This window comes from Gymnoscopelus microlampas, assembly GCF_963454915.1.
Source record: "Gymnoscopelus microlampas genome assembly, chromosome: 4".
In the NCBI taxonomy this organism is placed as follows: domain Eukaryota; kingdom Metazoa; phylum Chordata; class Actinopteri; order Myctophiformes; family Myctophidae; genus Gymnoscopelus; species Gymnoscopelus microlampas.
The window spans coordinates 32,155,801-32,163,496 of NC_139941.1; positions in this window are offsets into that span (position 1 = coordinate 32,155,801).

Sequence of the window (7,696 nt, forward strand, 5' to 3'; positions counted from 1 at the left end):
TAGGGCAGGCGATGTAATCCTCGGGGAAAAGTCTCGGGGGGAAACAAGACCCCAGGGAGACAGACACATGCTGATTTGCCATTTCCAGGATTTGAGTCTTGAGTCCCAAGACTCAAGATCCAAAAGAGTCTCGAGTCAAACCAATTACTCCCGCCACCCAAAAGAGAAATTTGATGTCTCCCCGGAATCATACGAGGAAGTAAAATATATAATAAGCAAGAAAGGAAACATGGCCGCAATAAATGGACCCAGGGAGAAAGCGTGGCAAGTATTGCCGCCAAATTAAATGCACAAGTCGTCGAAAAATATATACAATTTATATGCAAGTTCATAAATATATAATTCAGTTAGGCTTAAACATGAGGAATGTATAGTGAATATTGGAATTATCGCCTACTAATCTACAATGTGATAGCCTATTATATGTGCCATGCATCCAACCAATATGTCTGAGTACTCTGTGCTCAGGAATGTGTCAAACACAAAAAATCTCCATGAATTCAAGGCTTCATGGAGTGTGTAATTGATAGAAAATAAGTATTTATTTGGTGAACTATTCTTTTCGATGTCTTGTTCAGTGACACTTTGACACATTGCTGAGGCCTGGGATCAAACCTGGAATTTATGGTTTGCCAGGCAGGCTTTCTAACCATTTAGCTATGGCCACATCATCAGCAGAGACTCTATGGCAGTTCTACTCTGTAACAGTAAACGGGTTTCAGGGGAAACCAGCAAAATTAGGAATAATATAATAAAAGACTGTCTTGCTAATAAAGTGTCATGTCTCTCATTTTTTACAATGTATTTGATATTACCTTTATATTATTTAATACATTATGTATTTCATCCTTTATATGTTGTCCAGCAACCTTTTATGATAAAGGCGAAAAAAGATAGTAGACCCGTGGACACACGCAACCTTGTTGCGATCAGCTGCCTGTGATCAGTGTTGATGATGATTGAAAACTGATTGTGATCAATTGTCTGCCGGATGAAGATCCGGTCAGAAAACGGAAACGGAAACGATGCGTTCATGTATGTACATTGGTTTCAACACATACCGGATCCAGTAGGCGGGGCTCCAGACCGGACGTGAATACGGCTTTAAATAGGACGCAAGCGCACAACGGCTGGTTGGTTCAGTTTGTAACGCACGCTGCATCAGGTATTTTACTAATGTTTGATCATTAACAACACACGTTTTTATCCGCCGATAATTAGCACTATTATTAGTTAAGCATTTGGGGTTTTAAGGCTGTTTGTGAATTATGACACCAAATGGACCAAACATTTGGAATATTCTTGTTTTACAACCGAGGATGAAACGCACCAAACAAACATTGTTCCAAATGGTCACTGACTAAACCTAACCACACTCACTGATATGTGAGGGGTTTGTAGATCTAACCCTGCCATAGACGCTGTGCATTTATAATCTACAGTGGTGTAAAGTAACTAATTACATTTACTTAAGTACTGTACTTAAGTACAATTTTGAGGTATTTGTACTTTACTTGAGTATTTCCCAATCTCCAATACTTTAACTTCTACTCCACTACATCTCAGAGGCAAATATTGTACTTTTACTCCACTACAATTATTTGAAAACGTCTAGTTACTTTTCAGATATAAATTATGATATTATAAGACATACATTAACCACTTTAGCCCTATTTTATACCTAGGCAGGCTATTTGAAAATAGCCGATCTACAAGCTCACAACATCGTGACGCGTTGTGAGCTTGTAGATCGGCTATTTTCAAATATTTAGTACTTTTACTTTTGGTACTTTAAGTACATTTTGATGCCAATACTTTTGTACTTTCACTCGAGTACATTTTTAATTCTGGACGTTTACTTGTAACAGAGTATTTTTATATTGCAGTATTGGTACTTTTACTTAAGTAAAGAATTTAATTACTTTTTCCACCACTGAATCTATAAGAACTTTAGTCTGGGACCAAGACGGTCAGAGACTTGTTTGATTGATGCTGAGTTCATTGTAGTTGTTCTTAACGGCCTCTCTGCTCCATAAATGTACACACTAACAACACATTAAGTATTTAAGCCCGAAGCCACGGTTGTTACGCGACCATACGGGTCGTTTGTGATCCGTTATATTACGTAAAAGTTTAATAAATAAGCGTTTTAATTCCGTCTGTGGCTGAACGCCGTTCTACTACTTCGTTTACATGTTGCAATACCTGCGCTCGCCTGCTGCTGTAACAGCAGATTCATTCAACCTTTATTTAATATTCTCGGAGAGATCAATTGAGGGAGACCCTCATTTACAATGATGCCGAGATTACAATACATATAATTAACATAAAAAACAATAAAGTTGACACAAACAGTTAAAACAATTGCATGTTAACATCAATCAGTTAAAACAGTTGCATACTGATATTGAGTTGTTTTACATTTATGTTCGTGCGTCTCCATTAATGTATACATTCTTACTATGAAGTGATTATCTTAAAACCCACTGATTTTATCCGTCCATACGGGTTGTTGGTGTTTAGTTAATAATGCGTGTTATTTAATAAATACATGTTTTAATTCCGTCCATTAATGAACATCATTGTATTTCCTGGTTGACAATGGGGTGTAATACCAGCGTTCACCTGCTGCAGGCGAGCGCAGGTATTGCACTCCATGTAAAGGAAGAAGTAGAACGGCGTTCGGACACAGACGGAATTAAAACACTTATTTATTAAACTTTTACGTAATATTACGGAACACAAACGACCCGTATGGTCGGGTAACAACCGTGGTTTTGGCCTTAAATACTTAATGTGTTGCTAGTGTGTATATTTATGGAGCAGTAAGGGCGTTAAGAAAAACTACAAAGAACTCGGCACCCTTTATATTTAGAATTCATACATTTATGTTTGAGATTAACATGGAGCTAATATGCCAAACACTATTTTTGTGGAGTGTTCAAGAATGTCAAGATGGGGGATAATAATAATGAAACTTTATTAATGAAACTTTATTTGTATAGCACTTTTCACATTTCATACTTTTCATAAAATATATAAAATAAATGTTTTCGTTTTTTTTTGTTATTTTAAGATCAAAGTGTTCGAAGTGATCAACCTTGCAATAGAATGTATATTTAGAAGCATCTTCCATAAACATGAATGTAAAAAAGCAAAGGTTAAAGGGATAGTTCACCCCCAAAATGACTTTTTTTCTATGGACTAGTCACCCCATGGAGACTTGAATTCATGGATATATTTTTGTTTTTGTCTCATTCCTAAGACAATAATTTGATGACCAGCGGACCGGTAGGCAGCGGTTCCGGTAGGAGACACAAAGGAGACTATTTGTGTCTCCTACCGGAACCGCTGCCGGTCATCACATTATTGGCTTAGAGAATGAGACAAAAACTAAAAAAATATCCATGAATGAAAGTCTCTATGGGGTGAACTGATCGATAGAAATCCCTGGGGGTGAACTATCCCTTTAAAGCCTCAATCTGTGATTTCTTCAACCGGTCGGCTGTAGAACAGCAGCAACGCGATCATGATAATTCATTACAGTTTCAGTCATGAGATTTTATTTATCTTTATTCCATGTTTGCGCTGCCTTTTGAGCTTGTAGATCTGCTACTTTTGATGCTTTTATGCAGTGGTGTGCACAGACATTTTGAGGGGCAGGTGCTCAAGTAAATTATACTTTTTTTTTGTTGACTTGGTCTGCTCTTTTTCCCCTCTACACCTATACCTCTTTGCCAAAAATAGCCGATCTACAAGCTCACAACGCCTCGCGCTGCGAGGCGTTGTGGGCTTGTAGATCGGCTATTTTTGGCTAAAGTTCTCCTCAGAAAAGGGATGCTAGGTTTCGAGTGGTTATGGTAAAAAGAAAAATCATATCACATAAAGAATTGGCGGACCCCCTGTAGTAACTCTGAGGACCCCCTAGGGGCCCCGGACCCCTTGTTGAAGACCCCTGCTGTAAACTGGGAAAAAAAATATTTTTTTTTCTTCAAAAGGGCACTTCTGGTCAAGAGGGCAAAGGGCAGGTGCTCTAGCACCACCTAGAGTCTATCTGTGCACGTCCCTGCTTTTATGTGACGCTGTAGTATGATCAAGTAGGGAGTTAATTTATGAAGAAAACACAAGGTTAGAATATGGCGATTACCCTGACGGCAGCGAACGTAACATGTTTGTTGCTATTGTGTGTATCATACTTACATATACAATGTAGATTATTTTATTATTATTGTCAGTTGTGTTGCAGTATTAAAGGAGTAGTTCACCCAAAAATGACTTGGTTTCTATCAATTGCACACCCCATGAAGCCTTGAATTCATGGATTTTTTTATTTTTTTTTCGTATTTCTAAGCCAATAATTTGATTACCGGTGGAAAGATGCTAAAGTATCCGGTAGGAGACACAAAGTAGACTCTTTGTGTCTCCTACCGGAAATACACCCGGTCATCAAATTATTGGCCTAGGAATGCGACAAAAAACAAAACAAATCCATGAATTCAAGGCTTCATGGGGTGTGTAATTGATGGAAAATAAGATTTTTTTTCGGGGTGAACTACTCCTTAAGTCTCTATCATCACATACATGAAAAATAGTGAGTTTAAAAACAAATTAATAGCAACACAAACTAACATATAACCCCAACAAAACTGGAAAAAAAAGAAATGTCGTTTTTGTAGATTTCTTTTTTTAAACAATCTTATTGATATTATGAATTCTACAATATATAAAATGTGGGGGAAAAGAGTGTAATGTTGGTATATATATGTGTGTCTTACAGGTTAATCATGTGACCTCCTGCAGAGTGGACTAAATCTACTTCATACAGCGAGTTTAAAACCCTGAGTCATGACTCCTAGCTATGACTCAGGGTTTGACTCGGTGTATGAGTTCTTCAATGAAGGTCCTGGACGGATGGAGTCATCAGGAGATAGCTGGTAATAGAGTGTCTGTAACTCGGACAAAGGGTTCAGGAAGATGGAACCTCGACGGAGTCTATGCAGCAACGAGCCCTGAGAGCTGAAACGTATAACGGTGCCAACGAACGCTCTCCATTGAGATACAAGGCGTACGGTGCTCGGGACGTGGTGCCATACAACCTACGCGGCTCTATTAATACCAGCTATCTTCAACCGAGCGGTGGAAGGCCCCACACGGTACGTACCTGGATCACACCAGTATAAACTAGGGCTGTGTCACCATTAGAAAAGTTGATGATTAATTGTCACACAAATGATTGCGATTTAATTGTTTGACGTTGAACATTGGTACATTATAAATACAAATTTGATCTATTTTTGGCTTCTAGGGATTCGTAAACAACATTTGCACCAGACAGATATGACAAATAATATACATAATTTAATTACTTTTTTTTACTTTTTGAGCTCGTAGATCCACTATTTTTGGAAAATGTTTGAAAATATATGAACATTTTTAACATGGTAATGATCATGACGATTATGCAAAATACATTTTTAATTCTGATATCGAAAAATAATTGCAATTAGGCATTTACGTAATAATTGTGACGGGTCTAGTATAAACCCTAGGGTTTATACTCATGGTAACTGATGACTGATAAGCTGTGGGGGTTATCAGACCACACTTTGAGAATCACTGGTCAAACGGCTGAGAGGTGAACCAAGACTGTCTGTGGTTGTTTTCAAGCCAAATTCCAAACCTCGAAATTCTGCCTCCAGTGTTATGGAGAAATTGGTGACCTGACAAAAGATGTGTCCATCTTGTGGACTTCACATAATGTCAAACACACACAGTAAATCACTGCTGTTTATGAACAGTTGCTCGGTTAATAAACAAAACAGTGGTTATTTAGATTTGGACATTGATCTTTTGTGAAGTCCAACGAGATGGTCGCATGTTTTCTGAAGGTCACCAATTTCACTAAACACCACCATTGTAGGAGGGGGGCACAAACTGGGAGTTTGCCATATTGGAAATAAATTGGGCTCGCTTCCCTTCACAGGTGTTACCAATGATGCTAATGAAGGCTCTGTTCCAAACGGCCCAAGGGTGTTTAAAGGGATATTTCACTTTCAAAAAAACTTTTGGTCATTTTATTGTCTACTCAGGCTTTTGTGAGCCCCCCAGACCGTTTTTAAGTTGCTTGATTCAGTATTTAGACATTTGATATTCATTTTATCAGACACGCCCCCTTCCTATCTAACATGCTAAAAATGGAGTTTGAAGTTAATATGGGTTTGTATAGGAAGGGGGCGTGTCTGATAAAATGAATATCAAATGTCTAAATACTGAATCAAGCAACTTAAAAACGGTCTGGGGGCTCACACAAGCCTGATAGTTAGGGAATTTTAGCAATATGTGTGGACCATCTGTGAAAAAATTTACTACCAATAGCTTTCTTCACCAATGTGTTCTTATAGGTGTCTAGAATCACCTCTCAATTAATGCAAACCCAAATCCTCGTGGAAAATCCTGGAGAGCCAATCAAAGTTAAGGAGCCCAGAGGGCTTTGGTGAAAAATATTTAAAAAAAAATAAAAGTCTAAAATGAACTTGTGAGGTGTTTAACTAGGGGTTTTCAGGGGTGCTAAATCCATTCCAACCATTATTTTTGAGTAAAAATGTCTCCCTGGCCATCTAATATTGGTATATTGGTTATTGTTAGTGTATAATCAGTGTATAATCAATGGTAAGGGATTGGGGTGTTGTTGAATTGATTCTATTCTGAAAAATAAAATAAGAAAATATTGCTAAACACTGTGCACATGCTCAGTGGGATACACTGTCTGAATGTGGGGAAGGAGCGGGAGTGTTGCATCCTGGCAAATATGTCTGGACGATTTTAAGGTACGGTAGTTTATCTACTTTTTGGCATTTATTTTCCTCTGCTGGCAAAACTTTTGATTACTGTGAATTTAGATGTCAATTTTCTCTAGCCTATTGCTTACATTGAACAACCATTAGTTAAACAATCATGACACTTGTCTTTTAGTAGACAACATGGAAGAGGATTCTGTAGCTTGTGGCTTAAGGTGCTTCATCTGTGGTGGTCCTGAGACTGAGATTCAAAAGTCACCCAAAAAGGCTATGCACATTTTTTGTCTTATTCTGAGAGTGTGGATGATGCAGCATTAATCAGAAGACTTCATGAGGACTGGAAAAACTGAGATGACCCCAAACTAAGATACCATTTGGAATGCAAAACCGAGCTATACAGTCATGCAAGAAGTACAGTATATCCACTGGATACCGTAAGTTTTTTTTTCATTGTGATGAAAGTTGCCACTTGCAGATTTCAATCCTGTTCTATGTTGTGAGTGACATCATAATTTAATAAAAACTTTAAACATAATCTATTCTTTAGAGCAAGATGAGCAAGTCCAACGGCCAGACAGGAAAAGGAAAAGACATAGGGCATTGTCTGGGTCAAGTAGTTCAAGTGCTAGCTGGCACACTTGATCTACCATAATACTTGCATCCTTTGCAATGAAGGTATCAATGTTGGCACATTGAAAAGAAACCCTGGTAAGTCTTTTGTATGTAAGATTCAAATACATTTTGATAATTGTTTTTCTTGCTCCTCATTGTAGGCTTCCACTCAAAGTCAAATAATTTAATCATGCACATACTGTATGTGGCTACCTTTTATCCAGACAAGAGCTTGGCAGTTGTATCGTGCACCTGATAATGTCTACCAGGACCGACTGAAAAGGAGT